This window comes from Cupressus sempervirens, chromosome 5, assembly GCF_028749045.1.
Source record: "Cupressus sempervirens isolate cs-2001-9-10 chromosome 5, ASM2874904v1, whole genome shotgun sequence".
Taxonomy (NCBI): domain Eukaryota; kingdom Viridiplantae; phylum Streptophyta; class Pinopsida; order Cupressales; family Cupressaceae; genus Cupressus; species Cupressus sempervirens.
Window position 1 is genome coordinate 930,333,937 of NC_143122.1, and position 24,870 is coordinate 930,358,806.

The 24,870-nt window shown below is 35.3% G+C and overlaps 1 protein-coding gene across 4 annotated transcripts in view; it reads left to right on the forward strand.

Moving 5' to 3' along the window:
• The first annotated feature begins 780 nt into the window (after positions 1–780).
• LOC149559003 (uncharacterized) overlaps positions 781–24,870 on the forward strand; it is a 38,483-nt gene continuing 14,393 nt past the window's right edge. The window contains exons 1-2 of one of the 4 annotated variants that reach the window (XM_089832953.1): positions 781–923; positions 1,014–1,113. The gene's annotated coding sequence lies outside the window, so the exon portion shown is untranslated. The remainder of the gene's footprint in view (positions 924–1,013; positions 1,114–24,870) is intronic. The other 3 variants (XM_089832952.1, XM_089832950.1, XM_089832949.1) reach the window with 3 other exon arrangements.

The window sequence follows — 24,870 nt, forward strand, 5'->3', positions numbered from 1 at the left end:
TTTCTTTAATATAAATTAAAAGTAGACATTTGATATGTATAGTTTAACGGAATCTACTGATATCATTTTAATTACAAAGAAATAAAAAATGAATTATATATTTCAAATAATTTGACATTATGTGAGTAAATAATTATATTTCAATTTAAAAAAAAAAAAAATTTAATTTAATATATAGAATAAGTTTAATTATCTTGATTTCTTGATAACAATTAGATTTATTTGAATAAACAACATATACATATGTGTATATACATATACATATATATGTATACACACACATATACACATATATATGTATATGTGTATGTATATATGTATAAATATATGTATATATATTTGTGTATGTATATATATATACAATAATAATTTTTGAATATACTAAAATTTTAAATTCAAATTTATAAAATTAAATTCATATTTTATATAAAATTCTAATACCATATTTTTGAAACGTTATTATAACTATGTGACTTCATTAGTTCATAAGATTTACCCCTCTCAAAAAAATTAGATAGCCCCCTAACATAGACTTTTTAAAATTTAAAAGTTTTAGAAAAATTTAGAAATGCAAGCGGCAGAGAATAAATTAAGTTAATTGAAGATACAAAGTACATGTGTAAAGATGCAAAATAGATTTGAAAAATAAAATACAATATGAAAGCCACCTCATAGTACAAAAATTCAACATTTGATGAATTCAAGATTCGTGGCAGATGGGGATTGGAGCCCTCGGCTGACCGGCGTTTTTTCAAGAATTGTTATCCGTTTGAGGTACGCTTCTGGAGGTGCCTAGGATGTATGGGCCTGACGTGGCAGGAGCAGGCCTCCCTTGAAATCAAGTGGGAACATTAGTTCCCTGCCTATTAATAAATATCAATAAATAGACATTTTGTCTGCGGCATAGACGCTTCCATCACAGAGTATGTGAAATTTTTAGGCCTGCAAGGGAAGAATTGTCAGTAGCTTTAGTTTCTTAAACCTTTTTTAATCAGTGTTTGTGTGTCGTACAGATTTTCGGAGCACTATAAAAAGAAGGTGCAGTTCACCGCGCAGGTTTTTTTCCTCTTTGATCTTCTCTTCTCCGCTAATTATTAGTGTAATTGTTGACAGGTAGTTCTAAACACGCAGCGCGCATTCATATAACTCGCTGAATGTTAAACAAATTTCATATTTTCCATTTATGCACAATGCAAGGGATTCTGTCAAGTTTGTGTTTCTCAACGTTGCCTAATCAACAATATATGTATCCTTGATCTCTCTCGAATCATGCATGCAAGATTATCCTGTTGTTCTGTCTGACTTCCATTATTTTTCTTACTACATTTTATCGCCTGAAATTAAGGAGCCCCCGTTAATAACATACAAATTTTATTTATGTAAGATGGATATGTGGCAGAGTTGGGCGAGGCTCCTGGATTCAACATTCCCCATTCTTTCGAAACTCTCTGTTAGTTTGGGTTCCTTTTCATATATGAATCCGGTTTTATTTTCTTCAATTCAAGGAAGTACTTAGTCATGCTAGACATGATTTATAGAGATTAACCAAAACATAAATTGCTAAATTTATGAGGATATTATCCTTACTCTATTTCAAATTTCTTCTGTGAGCATCTGGCCATATATGTATATGGCATTTTTAATCTTATCATTCTGTGAAATTGTGGGAATCTCTTGTGTGTGTTTTTTCATAATCGTGTGCAAGTATACCAGTACCAGCAAAAATGGTGGGGAGGGGAAAAAATGGGGATAATAAGGCTTGCATAAAAAAGAAGCAGCAGCAACGCTTTACTCCCCGTCATCTGCCGCATGCTTTGCATCCCTTACTGCAAGATTCATTTCAATAGGCTATTGAATGGGGAAACTCCCATACTTGATAGGGATTACGGCTTGGAGGGTTGCACGATTGCTATTATTTAGTTGTTACAGATATCAGTATAAAAGCATGCATCATCAGTACGAGACTTTTTCTACTGATATATATATATATGTGTGTGTGTGTGTATGTGTGTAAGTATTTGATGGAGGTTAGTCCCTTGTAATCTCTTCTGTGTAGGAGATGTGTTTAGGGGTCATGGTCCTGAGCTCACTACGGTCTGTAAAACATACTGGAAAAAGCTATGGTGGATTTTAAAATGACTGTTAGTTTTACATTCAGTTCAATGACAGTTAGAGATTAACCAAACTTAAAATTTCTGAATCTGCGAGGATATTTTTGTTGCCTTAATTCAAATTTCTAATTGGTGCCTTGCTTGCCAAATTTTATATATGATAAAACATACATAAGCTAGTTGTGCTTGGAGGTGTCTACAATGACAAAATGAATTGGAAAATTCATGTAAACAAAAACCCTTTTTGAATAAATTTGACCTCTTCGTTGACAGTTATGGATGCATTGGATGCAGTGGAAGAATAAATAGCCTCAAGCTATGCATATTACAATTGAAATCTATAACAGCTAAAGCTGCTAGAAATGTCAGACGACCAATGTTCAGAATAACCTAATCATGGTAAATTGCATCCCCTGCAGCTGTGTCAGAACCGCTATGCACTGCACGCTGGTTCAAAGTGGCCACAAATAGTAATTTTATGCTTCACAATTACAGAACAGAATAATTATGATTATTGAAGATGAACATAGTCATTTACTTGTTTAAGAATGGTGATAGACGATCATAGTCATTGTACTCTTCGACCCATACAGTGATTGTAAGTGTCACAGTAAAATATGCAAAAATAGTACCAATTACAAATGAAGGGAACAGGGGAATCACAATAAAATAGGGTACTAAAATAGAACAGAGCCAACTATAAACTAAGCTAAACACAACATGTAGATAACAGTATGCTACAGCTTACAAACAACAGTTCTATTGATTGAGAACAGAATATACAAAATATTAACTCTATAGCATTCTCAGTAGTCTCTATACTCTCTCACAATGCAATTACATGGTCTCACAATGTATGTTTTCTACAGAAACATAATCTTCTTTGATTATATTTCAAATGCACTCTACAGACTTATGAGTTCTCTCAAATTCTTTGATTACACACAGCCCTTAACATTATATATTGGCCCCTCTGATTTATAACCGTACTGAAGAGGTTACAGTGCATACGTGTTGTTCAAGTAACTTATTGGTTAAGAACTACATAAATGTGAAGACAAGATCATATCAGTGGTTGAGTAACTTGGAGCTCCCAAGATGGTAATCGGATTGCAAGCTGTGAATGTATGCCAGTCTGTAAAGTCTGGACTGAGAGTTGGCAGAAAATTCCATAGAGTTGGTGCAAGCAGCAGTTTGGACTGAGGCAGTGGAAATAGTTGGCAAGGGAGAAATTATTTCCAAAAACGTATATAGAATTTTGACTTCAATGAAAATGTCTTCCTCAAAACATATGTTTAGATCTCTATTTTCTTTTATCAGTACATAGATCTCATATGTTGACAGTGAATAAACTCTTAACACAGATCAGTGAATGGATTCCTGAGAGAGAATGAGCTTAGATTAATGACTCTATTTGATGGAATAGTTAATAGTTGATAGGACAGTCACAGTGTTTGATAGAACAGTGAATTGTTAGAAATATTAATTTCTACTCCTAAAACGTATTTAATCATATCCGTCATTAGATGTTTCTAGAATTTTACGTTTAGGTTTAGGGTGTGTTGGCTGAAGTATTTTTCAGAAGTTTGAGTTGGCTATAGTAGATATTTTGTCTTGTTGGCTAATGCTAGATTTCTCTAGAATATTGTACACTTGCCTATAAAAAGGCACTATGTATTCATTTGAAATCATTGTGAATGAAATATAATATGTTTTTATTGTGCCGCAACACATTGTGTTTGGTGTTTTGTTATTTTTCTTGTGCCTTTGCCCATCCAAAGAGTGGTATCAGAGCTTGGTTAAGAAGCGGAGTTTGAAGGATTGTGCACAAGGAGGATTGCAGCAAAGAAAGGGGATAGGAAGTTATTGTGAGATCTGTAAGTTTTTTTATTGCCCTATTTAGGGTTTGTTATATCTGTGAATTTTGTTTATAAGTTTCTATCAAGCATGGCTTCAGGGAGTTTTCAGGCTTCAATTCCAATGTTTTCTGGAAAGAATTATGATGATTAGGCTTTTAGAATGAAGCTTATATTTGATTCCTATGAGTTATTAGATATAATCTTAAATGGTTATGTTGAACATGTAGATGAGTCTACTTTAAATGCTAATCAAAAGAAAAAACTTGATTAAAATAGGCAGAAGAGTAAAAAAACTTTGCAGATTATTGGACAAGCTCTGGATGACTGAGTTCTTGGAAAAATTAAGCCAGTTGTTACAGCCAAGCAAGCTTGGGACATTCTTGTGACTGCATATCAAGGTACAAGTAAGGTAGAGATTGTTAAATTGCAAGCACTTAGAAGAGAATTTGAGAATTTACCAATGAAGGATTCTGACTTTGTAGAGTAATTTTCAAATCATGTTATGAATGTGGTTAATCAAGTAAGGATGAATGGTGATGAGCTTTTTGATCAAAAAGTTGTAGAAAAGATTTTAAGAAGTTTTCCTCCTAAATTTGATAATATTGTGGTTGCAATTAACGATTTTAAGGATTTAATAGCATTGTCTATAGATAAGGTGTTTGGGTCCTTGTATAATCATGAAGATAGGTTGAACAAGCATAATGGTCGTTCATTGGAGAATGCATTCAAAACATAAATGACATTTGGTAGAGGCAGGGGAAGAGGAAATTTTGCATTTAGAGGAAGAGGAAGAGGAAGAGGCAGATATAATTTTCAAAAGGAAGAAGGAAAGAGTCCAGATCTAGGAGGAAGGAGAAATCAATACTTCAACTCAAGGGGATGCAGTAACAACCAGACATCTCAAAGGTATGATAAAACAAATGTTCAATGTTATTATTGCAAGAAATTTGGACATTTTGCAAATAAGTGTAGAAAGAAACAGGCTGATATGAGTAAGCAAAATGCAAATTTTTCTAAGAGTAGTTCTAAGACGTTATTCATTACTTGCAATGTAGCCCAAGAGAGTTCAAATGATTTCTAGTTTCTAGACAGTGGTTGTAGCAATCATATGACAAGAAACAAAGATATTTTTGAGAGCGAGATAGATCAATTAAATCAGAAGTGAAGTTGGGAAACAATGAGATAATGGAAGTGGAAAAGGTACAATCAATGTCATAACAAAGCATGGTAAGAAATCTATTTTTATGTATACTTGGTACTTGGTTTGAAACATAATCTTATAAGTGTGGGGCAACTTAGTCAAAAAGGTTATAGAGTTATTTTTGAGAAAAATGTGTGCACTATATTTGATATGCCTCCTAGTAACTTGGTGATTGCAAGGGTAGAAATGACAAATAACAGAATGTTTCCACTTCAGATGAAGAGCAATATGATTGATGAAATTGCAGCAAGTTTCAAGGCAACAAGTCAAGATCTAACATGGATATGGCACTTGAGGTATGGTCATTTAAATCTCAAAGGATTATCTTTATTGCAAAGAAAGGAAATGGTAAGAGGCTTACCCCCAATTGAAGCATCATTAAGTCCGGCCAAACATCATACAGAGAGTTTTCCAAAAGGGATGTCATATAGGGCAAGGGTACCTTTAGAAATTGTGCATTCAGATATATGTGATCCAATGAAAATGCCATCATTAGAGGGGAGCATTTATTTCTTAACATTTATTGATGACTTCAGTAGAAAGACATGGGTTTACTTTCTTAAATACAAATTTGAAACTTTTGGCAAATTTAAAGAATTCAAGGCTTTTGTTGAGAAACAAAGTGGTTTACCTATCAAGGTATTGAGATCTGATAAAGAAGGAGAGTATAAGTCAAATGAGTTTTTAGATTATTGCAGGGATCATGGAATCAAAAAGCAATTTACTACTAGTTACACACCACAGCAAAATGGTGTTGCAAAGAGAAAGAATAGGACAATAATGGAGATGGCAAGAAGCATGTTGAAAGTTAAGAATCTTCCTAATGAGTATTGGGCTGAGGCAGTTTCTTGTGCTGTTTATATTTTGAATAGGAGTCCAACAAAGATTATGAGGGACATGATTCCACAACAAGCATGGAGTGGTAAGATTCATAGTGTTTCTCATCTCAAAATATTTGGTTGTATTGCATATGCACATGTTCTTAAAGAAACTAGAAGTAAGTTAGAGGACAAGAGTGAGAAATGTATTTTTGTTGGCTATGATGAGCAATCTAAGGCATATAGGTTGTTTAATCCTATCACCAGAAAAGTCATTGTGAGTAGGGATGTTGTATTTAAAGAAGATGAATCTTGGGATGGAAATATAGATACAAATGTTACAGGTGCTGCAACAATAACATATGATGAGAATGATAAAAAGGATCATGAAGATCAAGAGGATCAAGCAAGTGACCAAGAAGGAACTCCACCACGAAGTCCTCAAGGGGATCACTTAGAAAATGAAGTTGAGCATGGAAAATCTTCGAATTCACAAGTAAGTAATAATTCAAATCCTATACTTGAACAAGTGGGATCAAGCAAGAAAACTAAAAGCTTGAGTGAGATTTATGATCAAGTAAAATAGATTTGCAATCAAATTTTGCTTTATTTACTCAAGATCCTATATATTTTGAAGATGCAATTAAGGAAAAACATTGGATTAATGCAATGAATTATGAAATAGAATCAATTGAGAGAAATGATACATGGGAATTAGTTGATTTGCCTAAGAACAAAAATTGCATTGGTGTAAAATGGGTTTATAAGACTAAGTTTAAAGCTAATGGAGATGTAGACAAATATAAGGCAAGGTTAGTTGCTAAGGGATTTTCACAAGAATATGGGGTTGACTATAATGAGACATTTGCACCTGTAGCAAGACTTGATACTGTCAGAATACTATTAGCTATTAAAGCTCAAAACAAATGGATGGTTCACCAAATGGACGTCAAATTAGTATTTTTGAATGGATATTTGGATGAAGAAGTCTATGCACAACAACCACCAAGATATGAAATAAGAGGACATGATGACAAAGTTTATAAGTTGAAGAAGGCGCTCTTTGGATTGAAGCAAGCTCCAAGAGCTTGGTATAGCAAAATAGATTCATACATGATGGAGAATGGATTCAAGAGAAGCACCAATGAACCTACATTATATACCAAGATCAATGAACAAGGTCATATTTTGATTGTTTGTTTATATGTTGATGATTTGATCTTCATAGGCAATTTATCTATTGACATGTTTAAATCAGCAATGAAAAGGGAATTTGAAATGAGAGATCTAGGATTGATAAAATATTTTCTTGGCATTGAAGTTACTCAAAATGATAAATGAATTTTCATTTGCCAAAGTAAATATGCAAAAGATATTTTGAAAAGATTTAGATTAATATTGTAGTCCAGTTTCTACACTTGTGGTAGTAGGCACCAAACTAAATAGAGAAGATACTGAGAAAGGGTTTGACTCAACTATATTCAGAAGATTGGTTGGGAGTTTGATGTATCTCACTACTACTAGACCAGATATTATGTATGGAGTGAGTTTAATCTCTAGATTCATGGAATCACCTAAGAACTCACATTAGCAGGCAGGAAAAAGGATTTTGAGATATACTATAGGAACTATGAATCATGGCATTTTGCATTCTACTTTAGATGATTTTCAATTAGTTGGATATATAGATAGTGATTTTGTAGGGAATACTGAGGATAGAAGGAGCACATCTAGATATGCATTTCATCTTGGGACAAGTGTTGTCGCCTGCGCATCAAAGAAGCAACTTGTAGTAACTCTCTCATCAGCTGAAGCAGAGTATGTAGTAGTAACAACAGCAACATGCCAAGCAGTATGGATGTGAAGGATTTTGAAAGACTTAATGCAAGCTCAAAATGGACCTACTACAATCTATTGTGATAACAAGTCTACTATTGCACTTTCAAAGAACCATGTGTTTCACAAGAGGACAAAGCACATTGACACAAGGTATCACTTCATTAGAGAGGTGGTTAATAATAGAGAAATTAATCTACAGCATTGCAGATCAGAAGAGCAACTTGCAGATATCTTCACCAAGGCTTTAGCATAGGAACAATTTGAGATTTTGAGGGAAGCATTGGGAATTGTAAATATTCATGATGTAGATAGTAGAAATTAGGGAGGAGTGTTAGAAATATTAATTTCTACTCCTAAAACTTATTTAATCATATCCGTCATTAGATGTTTCTAGAAATTTAGGTGTAGATTTAGGGTTTTTCGGCTGAAGTATTTTCCAGAAGTTTGAGTCGGCTATAGTAGATATTTTGTCTTGTCGGCTAATGCTAGATTTCTTTAGTATATTGTACACTTGCCTATAAAAAGGTATTATGTATTCATTTGAAATCACTATGAATGAAAGATAATATATTTTTATTGTGCCACAGCACATTGTGTTTGGTGTTTTGTTATTTTTCCTGTGCCTCTACCCATCCATCATGAATATGACCCTCAAAACATCAGTGGCTGCAGATCTCATGAAGGTGAATCCTTCGTGATAATGAATATATTATATCTTCTATGGAATAGTGAATACACCTACAAGAACAATTAATGGACCTTGGAAACAGTGAACAAACCCTTCAAGAATAGTGAATAAATCTTGTGGGAGTCAATATCTCTTTCATGCTGCTACTGTTTTATCAATTGATGTTCTTTTCATGGAAAGTGTTGTTCTTTCCTTAACAGAAAACTCAAATCGTCTCGCAAAAACACTTTCAATCAGATTCTTTTACTCAAAACCTCGTCCATCCATCTCCAATTTGACCCATGCTTCCAATTCATGCCCAATTTTTAGGGAAGAAATTTCATTTGCGCAATGTGGGTCAGATTCTGACCCATCTTGGGCATTTTTCTAAAAACCAAATTGATCATTTTAATTATATCTCTAGCCTATTCGATTTCTTCTTTTTCAATTTGGCTAAGTCCATGTTGATTCCATGTTCACATAAAAATATTGGGCCAAAAGGAGCAGAAATCACCTAGATTTGGGCAAAATTCATAAGGAAGGTCGAACTCCCATCCATCTTGGGCAATCTCAATCAAACTCAGTCATTTCCACCAACTTTTGGGCCCCTTTTAAGTTGTTTTATTTTTTCATATTTTGTCAAGTTCCATCAATTGGCTTGATATCCCAAAGGATTTTTCCAAAAGGTGAAGGTGGAATTCGGATAATGTTGGGCATTAATGCCCATAGAGGGTCGGGCATTTTTTCATTGTTGGCCTCTTGCTTTCCCTTGCTTAGAAATAAAGTTGCAATACAAAGAAACCTCCTTGTATAAAAATCAAGCATCTCTTTGAAGACAAACAATGCTAGTTGAATTTTTCACACGATTAAACTTTTCTTTTGGCTATCCCCAATGTGTGGGAAAGGCTGAGAATGTCACAATTACCAATATTGAGATGCAAAGAATCTCTCAAAATGATCCCTTTATTATAATCTTTGAGACCTTTTGGTGTGGGTTTTAGTCCACTACAACATGCAGAATAAAACACTAAATGTTTCAAAGTGGAACATTTAGATGCTCAATCCTCTCTTTATATAAGGTCATCTCTCATACTAAGCTTGCAAAGTAAGATCATAAAATGACTTCAAGGTTTCTTTAATTTGTGAATACTTTCTTAGTGAAACAATGTGATTTGTTGGTTATCACTTAGAGGACTTATGCTATTCATTCAATGGATATCAAATGCTTGGAATACTAAAGATTTAGTTTCACAATATGTAGTGAAACTTCAGTTTGATTTTCCAACTTTTACTTCAATGAATGCAAGGAATCATGGATGGACTTGGACTCAACTATGAAACTCAATCAGCAGCTCCGCCCACCTAGTACAAGCTTCTTAGGAACATTCAAATGGTTTTCAAATCAATACCCACTCCCTAATCCCATCAAATGGATGCAAAAGATTGAATATTAATTGAAGTTAAGTGCTTTCAATCATCGGCTAGCCACACAAGGCACTCCTACCATCAGCAAGAGGCTAGTTGCCTCGAGTTTTTTGAGTCACACAAGCAAATATCCACAATTACTTTTATTCAACTAAACCACTTCAACATGAAAAGAAATCTACTACAAGATGTACATTCTTCGAAATCCATGGTGCAACTTTTGAGCACTTAACCAAACTATTTACCATACCAACTAGTTATATATATATATATGGATTTCATACTAGAGGAGACAAAATATTGTGTTCTGGTGGAATCAACATTGTGTTGGCAATCAATGTAATCCCTAGAATTGTCCTCACAAACTCCTTCTATGTTGTAGGAAAGGGAACGACTTCTTCTTGCAAAGCGCCATGAGTAATGTTGATGAGTGTTTTATGAAATTGCGAAATGCCCTATATCCTCTAAGAATCAAAGAAACCATGTATGCTAAGATTGCAAAAAGATCATAGAGGCGGCTACAAGGTTCCTACTTGCAGACTTGCAACTTTAAGTTGGATATGTGCTCATTGGCTTGATGTATGTTTATAATCCAAAGGGACCTACTCTATTCCATCTAGAGATATCAACTTTCATTATAAATGATATTGTAAATGCAAGTACTTGATCCTATTCTAATTTCACTACATTTACTTGACACTATTCTAGTTGCATGACAATGTCTAAATAGAAAACTGAAATGTATATATAACCGATGGGAACACTTCATTTTTTTCCAAAATCTCTTTATCTACTTTAGTTGGCTATTTAGACACTACCTAATCGTACCCCTTACTTCCAAAAGTCATTTCCCCCTTTCCTTGAACGTGAATGATTTTTTTGTTTTCTTCCTTACTTGACCTTGACTTAGCAATTTTCCTAGCTCAAAAGGTATACAAATAAGGAAAATAGACCCTTTGCTGCTTGGATCTGATAACTACTTCCTTGACTTCATTAGGCCTTCGTTGATTTTTCATAGACCCTTGCACTTGAATCATCCACCTGTATTATATTTGAACAATTTATTTGATGACAATTTAAGGCAACTTTACCCCTTCTATACATCTTGACAACGAATGTGGCACTAAACAGATGACTTTGTTCACATTTTCTCTTTTTATCCTTTTTATGATCCTCTTGGTGGAAAATTGGCTTGCTTAGGGACTTGTCTTTTCTTTCTGTGGTTCCATTTGCTGTGCATTTTCTAGTCTCATCTTCTTGGTGGAAAATTGACAAGGATGAGACTTATAACTTCATCACACCCAGCAACCAAATGGAAAATTGGTTGTGATAGGGACAATTTCAGTCTCTTACTTGTTCTTTAAAACCTTGACAATTCATTGTGTTGCCCAAGTGTAAACGTGATGCTCAAAGGGATACATTCAAATCATGTCTTTGTCTTATCTCACACTCGTGTATTTCAAGAAAAATAAGGGCTTGGGACTCCATTGCTTGTCCTGACTGCAAGATTTACCACATGCTGGAATTATTTGTCTCATTCAAAGTAACGTGACTCGGACCCGGCTCGGACTCGGCAAGGGTAACTTGACTCACTACCCGGCTTGGACTCAGCAGTGACTCGGTGGTGACTTGGCAAAGTGAAAAAACCTCGAAATTTTGAAATTTTTTAGGATTTAAAGAACATTCCATGCACCCATTATTGAATAAAGCTTAAAGACACAATAACATCGTTAAATAGAAGATAATTTGATCATAATGCACATACTTAAAAGTTAAAACTTTAAAAGTCAAACATACATTGATTACATAAGTACAATACTACAAAGGTGAATTACTAAATACTATATTACTAGTAACTAAACAGTAGCTGAAGGAAATATTATAAAAGTAAATTGTAAAACATTTAATATATAAAATGATAAATCCATGCAACCCATCAAAATGTATATGTATTATGAAATCCAACACATCAAGATTTAATAGTCATCATCAAATGTTCCAAATTCTGATCATATGTTAAGTTAAACAAAAAGTTAAAACAAGACTATAGCTATGGCTCCTAGTCGGAGTCCTCATCATCATCCTCATCGTCATCATCATCGTCATCCTCATCCTCATCCCCAACCTCAACCTCAACCTCAACCTCAACCTCAGGCTCAGTATAATCTATAAAATGCCTCTTAGTAAGGCCTCTAAGGTAGGTCCTGCATGACTGATTAGCCATAGCATCAGCGTGTGAGGTGCCTTTAGGATCAACTGTAGTCTCTGGCTTTGCCAATGCCTGTGAGGTGCTACTAGGATCAACTGCAGTCTCAGGCTCTACCAATACCTATGAGGTGGAGCTCTCTGGTCCTCTGTTGCCATAGCCACAGCCTCAGCCTAACCCTCTCTATTTGCCTAGTCAACCCACTATAGGTCCTCATCATCAAAGACAGTATCAGTAGCCTCAGTGATCCACTCAGACTCTGGATCAACCTCCTCTAGAGTAATTAGAGAGGTGTCACTATCCAAAATCTCCCTGGTCCTAATGTGCAGGTTGTAATGCACAAAGACTAGCTTATTCATTTTCTCCACAGACAACCTGTTACGCCTCTTCGAGTGGATGTGCTCGAACATGCTCCAGTTGTGCTCACATCCAGAAGCGCTACTTGGCTGGCTCATGATGCGGATGGTGATTTGCTGAAGGTTTTTGGTTGAAAGCCCAAACATTTGCCACCATCTATCTGAATTTTGAAAAAACAAAAAAAAAAATATTAGTCTCATTTCAAAATTTGAACTTTAAAGCTAGAAATTTATAAACTAGATTGTATAAAACTTAAGCTGCAATTTTTACCTGGTTGCAATTTTGTACGACCTTCTTTGCAAATTTGACTTGAAAAAATGGGCCCTGATGCATTATTATAGGCATCCATCTCAAGCAATATATCTGCGGCATTAGTGGCCATCTTCGATATCATAGTGTATAGGCCACTAAGAACCTCCTCATCTGCCTTCAAATCTTTACAGAAACAGTATGCCGGATTGAGGTAATAGGTTGTTGCATGGATGGGCTTATGAAGCTGATTTTGCCATCTCCTATCAATTATGTCCCAAATAGGGCCATAGTTTTCTTCAACTCCTACATATTTGGCCTTAATAGCCTCCTTGGCCATATCCATGCCCTCATATATGTAGCCCATAGAGGGCTTCTCCCCATTAGCAACTCGTAGGAGGGCTACAAGGGCTCAGTGATCTACAAAACAATTAAACAAAAAAACAATTTAGTGTATAATGACACTTCGCAAAGTTGCACAATGAAAATAAAACAAAAATATGTATGAGATAAATTAATTTATAAAATTTTAAGACTTAAGCTTTTAAAATTTAAATTACCTCCACAATCTTCGAACATGGCTCCCAAAAACCTTTATTATCATAAATGCATTTTGTTGCATCTATCCCTGTAGGGGTGGTGGCAAAGGAGGAGGAACTCCATTTTGGACCAACAAATATGCACCTCAAACCTAACCTTGAACCTGGCAAGGATTTTAGTGTGATAAAATCAGAGGCAAATCTTGTGATACTGGGACGAGCCAACTCCTTTCCCTTCGTGTATTTCCTCATAGTGCTGAGGACCAAGGCATGATTATAGATGAACTTACAAAGATTTTTGGCCTTAGTAGCACGTGATTTCACACATTCAAGCTTGCTAATATCCTCTAACATGAGGTCGATGCAATGGGCCGCACATGGAGTCCAAAAGATTCTTGGGTGTCTCTCCATCAAAAGTTTTCCTGCAGCAATTTTAAATTAGTTAGTAAACAATGAAATTTTTTGATGTATTAAAAACTTTTAATTTTCAAAATTTAATGAAAAACTAAAATAATTTTTTTAGAACTTAGAAAGTTAGAAGTTAAAATTTTCCCTGCAGCAACATAATTAGCTGCATTATCGGTTACCACTTGGACAACATTCTCTTCCCCCACCTCCCTTATGACCTCCTCAATAGCCTCACATAAGAATTTTGCATTTTTCACATGTGAGGAAGCATCTATAGACCTCAAAAACATGGTGGATCCTGAAAGTGAAAATTAAACAAAATAATTATTATTCAAGAATCAATAGTCAATAAAACAAAATTTTCGTTATTCAATAATACATTAAATTTGAGACTTCAAGAAGTAGAGGATGATGGATTAGTAATTACCTCTGCTAGAAACAAGAAAATTTAGGAGGGTCCTATTCCTCCTATTTGTCCATCCATCTGTCATAATGGTACATCCCTTTTGGCTCCAAATCTTTCTATGGTCCTCCAACTCAAGTTTCATCTCCTCAACCATATCTAGTAAGAGGGGGCCACTCAACTCATCTTCAGTGAGGGTTTTAAACCCCGCACCACAGATGGAAACTGCATCAATCATTCCCTGCCAATAAGGAGTCCTATTACATTTATAAAAACATTTTAATTAGCATATTTCAAATTTTCAACATCAAGTTAAAAGTATAAAATTGAATTTAAATTTTAAAACTTAAAAGTTTAAAACATAAAACAATTAAATATAATAAAGTTGAAATGCTTGGCTGCTATAAATGGAATGTTGCAGAAAAACCAAAACTGCAAATTGCTTTTATTCCAACTTCATGGATCTCTTTATTCCAGCCCAAGCTCTCAAGTGAGGGTTGTGCACCAGGAGTGGAACGCGGTACAAAAAAATTGTCCAACCTAGGTTTTTTGACTTTAGGACGAAAGGTAAAGCCAATACTACTAGAAGGGGTAGCAGTCGTAGCACCACTAGCAATGCAAGGAATAGATGTAGAAAAAGTATGCCTAGCGAAAGCATTAGGACGATAGGGGGGAAGGGAAGAACTTTCTCCAACACAACCTACTGACTCAGAAACATTTCCAGATGAGCATGGAAGGGAATTGGAACCAATCTGAGCTAACTTTGCTAATTGTTTTTTTTTAATTCCTTTTCTTGTTCATATTTTTCTAAGGCAACATAACAAAAACATTGAGCCTCAATAGTTGCAGCTCTACAAGGCTCAACATCATGACCACGTATGCTAGCAATATGGTATTTCAATCTATTTATCCCCTCACTATTAACAATTTTACAAAATAGGCATTTTGTTTGAGTTCTAGCTCTATTTGGAAAGTCTATGGTGTACTTCCAACACTCATTTTTTTTATTGCCTTCAGAGAGCTTGGGTTTTTTTTACCTCCAGGAGCCATTATGAGTAAGGAAAAATGTAAAAAATGCTGCAATAAGACATTTTAGACCAAATATTACTATTTAAGCATTGTATTTTATGAAGATCTAAAGCTAAAAAAAATCCATAAACATATTAAAAAAATTTATCCAAAAAACCCATAAGCATAGAGAAAAAAATCATCAAAATCTAAAAAATCAACTCTTACCTCTTTCAAATGCATTGGGAAGTGTTGAGAAGAGCTCCTATAAACTCCTTAATGATCTAAATGCAGCCTCCAATGTCACAAATGCAAGTTTTTCTCCTCTTCCTTTCAGTTTGTTGCAAAACAATGACACTCTATTTGTCTTCTTCCTCTCTCTCTCTTTCTTCTTCTCACAATAGAGTGTTATGAAAGGCCTTTTAGGGTTACAAGCATAACATAGAACAAAAAAAAATTAAAAAAATCATTGTTTGTATCATATTTTAACCCAACTGGGTGTCTGTTGCTGTGGCCGGGTCAAGTGATTCGTGACCAGGCGAGTCACGTCACTTGACCTACCACCCTCGGGTCATGGGTCATATTGATTCGGCAGGCCGGTGGTGACTTGTCAACTTGGGTGACTGGCCCGACTCGCGGCGAGTCACGTTACTCTGGTCACATTACATCACTAGGTGTTCCACCATCATGGTTTTCCATCTCTTGATAAGGTAGAACCAAATCCTTTAGTGAGGTTCTAATCCACTTATAGCAGTTATAGAACCACATAATCAGATACTTTTAATAGGTTCACTTGACGAGAATTGTGACCATGGACATAAATTCCATTTTGAGAAGGAAGAGATATCCAATCCATGTGCAACAGCTATAGTACCACATACTGAGATTTTTTTAACTAGTTGATAAGAATTTTTCTGACAATAGACATAAATTCCTAACCCTGATATCTATATATGGAACTAAATCTTTATTGCCACTAAACATACAACAATCTGATATTTGAGGAGTAATTTAAAGCATGGGACTGACTAGTTTTCCTAGAATTACCAGCTCTTTCCAAGCACCACCAATTGAGATTTGTTTATCCAAATAAACTCTCATTGAATCTATCACAAGACCATCAAAATGCCACCCTGCTTAAGTTTTGGTAAGTTCCTTTTCAAAAAAAAAATCAACTCCTCAAGCTTATTTCCATGCAATTGTGACAAGGTTTTTGTTTGGCATTACCATCATTTAATATTCTTAGCCATTCTTGGTCATTACCTTCAAAATCATACTCTGGAAGGTGCACCAATGCAAAACATTTATATTCCTTTGAACAATAGCGATTCTAAAAGGCCGTGGTGTGCAAGTTATATGAAAATTAGAGTCTAATTGGGGTACGTTTACAGACTTCAAGGTCTTTTCATTTCCTCTATCTGAACCACTCGTAGACATGGTCAGCTTGTGGTTTGTTAAGGTATATGCCGCTCTTCAAAAGCTAGTGCACTAACCACATTTACCAAAACTGAAAAAGACTCTGCTGATTCTTTGTCACTCTTTCAGTTGATTCCCATTAGAGTGTTGCCTTTGTATACTTTTAGACATAATATCTTCAAGCTCTTCATTTGTAAATACAGCAGCGTTATTTTCCAACATTTCCATCTCATTGATTCTTTTCTGATTTTAAGTGTTGCTTTCTTTGCATTCTTTTGCAAATGTAGATATATTAGTGTGTCTTGATAAAGTCCCATGGTATAGATCTTTAACAAAGAGAACTTTTTATTTTTTTGTCTCAGAATCTTAAATAACTTCCAAGCCACCCTTGGGGTAAGACATGGGTTTCCATTTGAATGTAACATACCCGAAAGCCTCCTCAACTATATACCAACCAATACCAACTCCATACAACTACTTCATCTCCATCAGAAGCTTGATACCTTTGTACTCCCCACATACTACCTCTGTACTACCTCCATACTAGCACTGTACCACCTTTGTACTACTTTTGTACTAGCACCATACCACCTATGTACTAGCTGTTAGCATGAATGTTGATGATACTACATTGGGGGAGTATCCTAAGCATTGGAGAGTATTGACATGTTGCATTCATGATTGTATTTGTCATTGATGTCAACATAGTAGTAAGTCTGTGAAGACTGAAAGAGTAGCAGAGAGAGATCTTAGTTGTACAAACAAGGTTTTGCTTGTTTGATAATGCGCAGTCATGGACATGTTCTGCACTATGTCCTGATGACGAAGTTTAATGCGCATCGTGTAGGTCGAAGACGTATAGAAGTTGTACTTGATTTACTAAGAATAGTATAGAGATGGAATGCTTGGAAAGCAATTTTTGATGTTTGTATTATATCTTTCATCTGAGATGTAATAAGAAGATGCATGGTCAGTTAGTGACAAAGGACATGTTGATGATGACTTTAGTGGATGCGCAAGCCCTAGTATCACACGTGTGAGAAGTTGTATAGATTGTGAGCCAACAATGCTATTGTAATTGTAATTAATTAATTATCTTATTATAATTAATTAGGAAAGCCTCAAGGCCGACTCAAGGAATTATTTTGAAGCTATGGTATAAAGAAATGATGTTTTCTTTGTTTGTAATGTGTAGTGATCGTTGTATGAAGTGCGAAGTGTGAAAAGGAGCAGAGTGTTTATGGAATGTGAGTAAGTGATCCAACGTATTATTGGATGCGAGTTTTGTGATCTGGTTACAAGATCAGAAGTAGCAGAGGTCTGGTTGATAGGACAGAGGAAGGAAGTACTATTCATTTCTATTATTTTGCAAGGAATGATACAAAGATCATTTGGATAGTGGGTTCATTGGTCTTGCCCTTGAAGCTGTTTGGATAGTAGGTCCAGTTGTCTTCCACAACTCCTAACAGGTTTGGAATCTCCTAACAAGGATTCAAAATCTTCTAACAGGGACTAATATGTATTGAATGTTGTTATAGACTCCTCCTAACAGGGTCCATCCTTTAGCAAGGAATATTTATATTAGTACATCATCTTATGGGTACCATCCCCACTGGGTTTTTCCCTCTGATAAAGGGTTTCCCTAGTTAACATATCTGGTGTTATTGGGCATGAGTATCTTGTTGTGGTTTCTGATTATATTGCTCATGTGGTTAAGTTTGTTTAAGGTTGATAATTGTGATAATAGTTGGATAACTGATTCACCCCCCAAGTTATATTGGTGGATTATATTTTCTATCACTAGCTTCATACCACCTCCGTATTAGCTTCATATCAACACCATACCACCTCTATATGAGCTCCGTACTACCTCCTAATTCCACTGTATGGTGGTCTTTTCACTTAATGAATACTACATTATCTGTACTTAGATATAAGGATGGAATTTGTGGATTAGATGGCCAATGACAAAAAGATAGAGTTTAGATGGAAATGAAGATTTGCACATTCAAGAGGAAATATGTAAATAATGATAGCATTTCACACTACATCAATGAGATGTTCAATACAACAAGATCGGACCAAGAGCAGAATAGGGTGCGGATTTCTCCCACCAAAATTGTGGAATTTAAGTAAGGAGGATTTTTCTACTTCAAAATGGAGAATAGCAGAACTACAACAGGAATTTGCAGATACAAAGAAAATATCAAATTTTTGTACCTTCAACAACCTATGAGTTGTTAAATAGCCCTTCAGATAAACTCCAAAGGGTTTACAAAAGTGCTGACACGACCAACACCTGCAAAAAATAAAAATAAAAATGGCCTTGTGAGATAATTAAACTACATTAGGGGCATTACAATGCTGCCCACCCAGAGATTGCTTGCCCTCAAGAAATCACAACTTCGATCCTAAGAATCTCGCTAAAGGAGGATTATTAATCTCTCTTGTGATGATCATCTTCAATTTGGAGTAGGGTACCAAGTAGATTTTACTGTGGTAGTAAATGATATAATAAACTAATCTATATCCATCTACCTATATGTAGTAGTCCCTCAACAAAAATACAAAGTGTTCTTGAAGTACTTTACCAACAAATGAGCCCTCCACTCATTCAAAGACTGAAATGAAGGGTTAAGGGTAGACACCTCAAGTAAAGTGTTGACTATCATGTTTATCCTCATCTCTGTAGTGTTGAAGTTACATGTCTAGGTCATATTTTGTTTGAAAATTGCCTCTATCTTCTTGATTGTGACTTCCCTTGGTCTTCTGGTTGACATCTCTCTTAGCATCGACTTTTTGTTGTCTCCTCAAATGAAAACTCCATCCTCTTGAAACTTTTTGTGCATTGGTCAAGGGTGTCCATCCATTAAATGTCGAGTATGACATCTGTTTCATATAGGTCTAACACGAATCATCTGTCACTGCATAGTTTCCGATGGAAATGCTTAGCCGAGGAGTCACATGAGTATAGGGTAGTAAAGTTCCTCCCGCCACCTTGATCTCAAAACCCCCATGATCTACTCTATGTAAAACTCTTTTAGAGACCAACGATGAATTAATGAAATTGAGTGGAGCACAACTATAAGCATGACTGTGACTTCTCGTGAAGTGTGCCATAAACCCAAAGTATATTGTTTCCAGAAGTTACTGAGAGTGTAGTAATGGAAGCTCCCTTTTGTACAAGTGTGTCAATCCTCTCTGCATGATTGGTGTCTTCTTCCCATACTTTTGGTATCTTACTTTCTTCATTGTCTTCACGTAACACCTCAATGTGGTCAATCTTTCCATTGTTGAGACAATAGTAGCCTGGTCCCTAAGGTTCCTTGAAAGTGAAACAAAGCTTCCTCCTTCAAAGCTCCTGATGTGTGGCCTCGTCCAAAAATGGTTTCTTCTTATTTGTCTCCTTGTCTTTGTCCTCTTGTAGGGGTGGTGGTGGGGCATGCATGTAATTCTTGGAAGAAGATGTGGGCATGTCCCATGCTTTCTTAACTGCTGCAGTGAGTGTGTTGGGTTGAACCCTTTCACCCAACTTTTCAAAACCTTCATTAGCCCATCCATAGAAAACACAAACTGATACTTCTTTGTGATATTTGTTGCTAGCACAAACAACCTCTAGAATTTTGCAATATAACCGTTGACTAATATGGTTTGCCACAACTGTGCCAACTCCGTAAAATAAAGATCTAGATCCTTTTTGTTGAAGTATTCTAAAAGCCTCTCTGTGAACTTGGCCTATGAAGTTACTTGATTGTGGCCCAAGGGACCATTCCATGATACAATCATACATGAGTGACTCTTTCCCTGTGAAGTGCAGCAAACTTGATTGCCTCATCCTCCAACACCGGGTTAAGCTAGAAGTATGTGTTTGTCTTCTATACCCAAGCTTGTGTAGAGATTGATTTAGTTCCATCAAAGGATGATAGATTTACCTTCCCTATCTTTTGTGTGAGGTCATCATTTTAGTGGCCATGTGTCCTAGAATATCTCATCCACAAATCCACATAATTGTTGAAGGGTAATTCTGCTCCAAACCCAACATCAAACCATTCTTGATTGAACTGATCTTGCATTTCCAAGAAAGTAGGTTCTTGTTCTTTGCATTGGTCATGTCTTTAGGGAAATCTTGGCATCATTGTGGGATTGTTTTGTGTGAGACCTCATTGAGAAAGCTATCACCATGCCCATTGTTTCCTCCATTTGTCCTTCCTCCAGCCAAAAGTCAAAGGGTTTTGCCAATTCATTGTTCTCCCTTCACCAAGTCATTGTTGTCCTTTAACCAAAGTTTCACTAGGTGGTTGTTGTTACCCTCTTGTTAATTTCCATAGCAATGTCATCATTTTTTTTTTGCATCTAACATTACTCAACAAGATTGCAAGATCAACAACTCTGATACCACTATAATGTACCCAAAGCCTTTTAGCTATATGGTGACCAATGCCAACTCTGTACGACTACTTCGTCATTGGTAGCTTGATACCTATCTAGTACGTGTGTACTACCTCTATATTAGTACATGTGTACTGCCTCTATATTATTACTGTACCACCTCTTTTCTACCTCTATACTAGCACCATACCAGATCTATACCATCTTCATACTAGCTCTATACCACTTCTGTACCAACACTGGACCACCTCCCTACTAGCTCCATACCACCTCTATACCAGCTCTGTAGTATCTCCTAATTTCATTGTATGACATAATGAATACTACGTATTTCATACTTAGATATAGGGATGCAAGTTGTGGATTAGATTGCTAATGACAAGAAGATATATCTCAATGGAAATTAAGATTTGCACATGCAAGAGGAAATTTTTAAATAATCATAGCACTTCAGATTACGTCTGTAACAGCTGGATTTCTTACTAACTTATTTCAGTATTAAACTAACTGATTTAGAATTCACAATGACATAAGATTCAAAAACTGTTAGAAACTGAAATTAATCTACATTGCCATTCTATTCAAACAAGTTTGTCATTAAATAATAATTGATATAATCAGCTGAAAGTAAATCTAAACTAACCATAGATTACAGAAATGAAAAAGTAGTTAAATGCTCATGAACTAACTAGATTTTTAGGATAACATCTAACTTTTCGGTAAAGAAACTTTCAGTTTGAAAAGACAACACTAACTTAAAGGTTAATTAGAACATACTATTTTTAGTTGGCCGACTTTATAGATTGGTTGTCCAAGCTCTGACTTTGGTAAGAGGAGAAGCATTATCATAGGCTTAACCTCTCAACCGCGGACCTTTTTACTTATCTCCACAAGTTCTAATTTAATAGAACAGCCCTCCCTACCTTGAGGTCGGGCATGGGATGTTCATTGATCTAGCCATCGGAGTATTCAGGTGGGTTGAGGTCCCAACAACTATTCGGATGAATAACTGAAGCATCAGGACAACAACGCGATCAATTTGTTGTGGCAAGTTTGCCTATTACCACTCTCGCCAAGGATTTCAGATGTGGGTTTATAACCCGATCTCCACCATTCAGTTTGACAACTAATTCTCTAAAGTGAAATTGCATGAGCTAAATGCATTAGATTTATTTGTGTAGTTTCAATTACTGATTTCATTCTTTTTTTTCTTTTAATAGGTTCATCTACAGCTCCTCACCATTAACAGGCCATCAGACCGGTGTCTCTTTGGTGCCTGAACCATTAACTTTTATTACTATAACATGTATCTATTCACATGATTTCTAGCTCTACAGCCTGTGAATTTCCTTGATACTTGGATTTGTACTCATATCAGAAATGAACATTGTTCCATATTGTTAAACATATTTATCAGAAGAAAAAAACATTTTAGGAAGATTTGCAGAGTTTATCTTATATTTAAAAAATATTCAAAGTTGTGGTAGTCAATTTCTCTTGAGAATTTATATTAAAAACAATAAAACATTCACAGTCGGCTTTTCCTATTATCACTAAACAACTTATGTAGTGGACATGAATACAGACTTAAAATGTAATAGTATTCAGAACATAAAGAAGGCAACATGTTTAATACTGTGTGGAAGAAATTAAGATTAGGATCAAAGCTGACTCAGGTAGACAAGATTCTATAGATGAAATATGGGAAAAGAATTTAAAAACGTCTTCCTTACTTGACTCACAGCTCTATAGTCGAATTTGAGATTTCTTGGGCTCAAGTACCTCCTTCAGATCTCCACAGGAACAATTGACAATGAGAATGCAAGACGTATAGACTCAGGTGCTAAGGGCACCATAACCGAGCAAGGTGATTAATGAGAAGTTTTGCAGAATAAAAGAGAAGACGGTAATCAGTATATGCGATATACGACAAGGCCATCATATTTATTGATTAAGAATTGTCCTTACGGCTTCCTGTCGTTACAAGGTTTATACTCAATTCTTTAATCCGATCAGTTTTGAAAGAACAAAAAGAAAAGAGGGAAAAAGAAAATGAAATGAAGAGGAAAGATGAAGGGTCAAATTAATAATATTATTTTATATTATTTTATCATCTTCATTAAGTTTATAAATACGTATATGCAAGGTGGCATTATTGGATTAATAATTCTAATGTAATGGTGCCACTTTGTATTTATTTATTTATGATCTTAATCGAGAGAGTAAAATAATATTAAGTAATATTATTATTTGATAAATTTAATTAAGGTAAGAATTTTATTTATTTTTAATATTTATATTGTTTTTAGTTTTTAATTTTAGCTCATGCGGATTCCACCAAGGAATTTATTGTCAAGTCCTAATAAACTTGCCAAGGCGATTTTTAAGTCAAACTTGTCATTCCTAATGACTGAATCTTATGACCATCCGATTCTGATGACTTCATTTCGTAATGCTCCTCCTCTCTCTCCGGTCTTCATCCTACAACCTTTAAATTAACATTCTCCCCAAAACATCAATTCATGATTCATAATTTGTTAGATAAAATCATTAGGAAATTTCATTATAAATACTAACTCATTCATCATAAATGTACAACGGCTAAATTTAACTGACTTCATTTCACATGAACACAACAGCTATATTTAATTGACTTCATTTCACATGAACACAATGTCTAGATTTAATTGACTTCATTTCACATGAACACAATGGCTAGATTTAATGGACTTAGTTTCATATGGCTAAAATATAACTGTTTCAATTTCACATGAACACGAATAAATATACAATGGTTATAACTACCATGATAGAACAATGACTAACTTAATTCCACTTGAACATGAAAAATTAATTTGGTTCAATGGCTATATTTAGCTTAAAAAATTTTAGGGCAAAAATTGGGATGTAACATACCCACTCCCTTAGGTTTTTCATCATCCACGATGGAATAATATCAAATTGTTTTTAAGATTTAAAATAAAAGAAATGGAATATTTAGTTTCCAGTTTCTGAAAATAGATAGGGATATTTTTGAAAAATATCATGATAGTCTTCCCATGTAGCATTATCTTCTATATACTGGTCCCACTGGACCTTGCATTGAGTTACCTCTTAATTTCGTAAGCGTAGCTTATGCACCTCAAGTATTCTGAGCAGTTTTACCTCCACCACCCCTGGCTCTCGCACCTACAGCAATTTCCAATCAATCATGTGCTTATGGTGACTAACAAACTTTTTAAGGTAAGACACATGGAAGACGTTATGCATCCTGGCAAGGGTTGGAGGTAAAACAATCTTGTAGGCCACTGGGTTAACAACCTCCAAAACTTCGAAAGGTCCTACATATCTGGGAGCCAATTTAGCATTCTTGCCAAACTTAATAGTACTCTTTTGAGGCTTCACTCTTAGTAACACCTTGTCCCCTATTGCAAATTCTCTGGGTGTTCTTTTCGCATCAGCATAACTTTTTTGCTTGTCATTTGCTTCCTTCAACCTCTGGCGGATCTGAAGTACTTGTTCTTCTATCTCTTGAAGCATTTCCGGCCCAACAATGACGCTATCCTCCAATCGATTCCAACTTACTGGGGTTCTGCATTTACGGCCATACAAGGCTTCAAAAGGTGCCATTTTAATTGAAGACTGGTATGAGTTATTATATGCAAATTCAACCAAAGGTAAGTACGTTTCCCATTGATACTGTCGATCCATGCAATAAACCCTTAGAAGGTCCTCTAATACTTGACTCACTCTTTCTGTCTAACCATCTGTTTCAGGATGATATGCTGAACTTATATTCAATTTAGTGCCCAAGGCTGAAAATAGTGTCTGCCAAAATTTGGAAGTTATCCTTGTATCTTGATCTGAAATAATTTTTCTCTGGAACCCCATGTAATCTGAATATTTCTTTTATGAATTTATGGGTTATCTCAGGTGCTCCATCGGATAAATTCTCTAGAATAAAATGTGCAACCT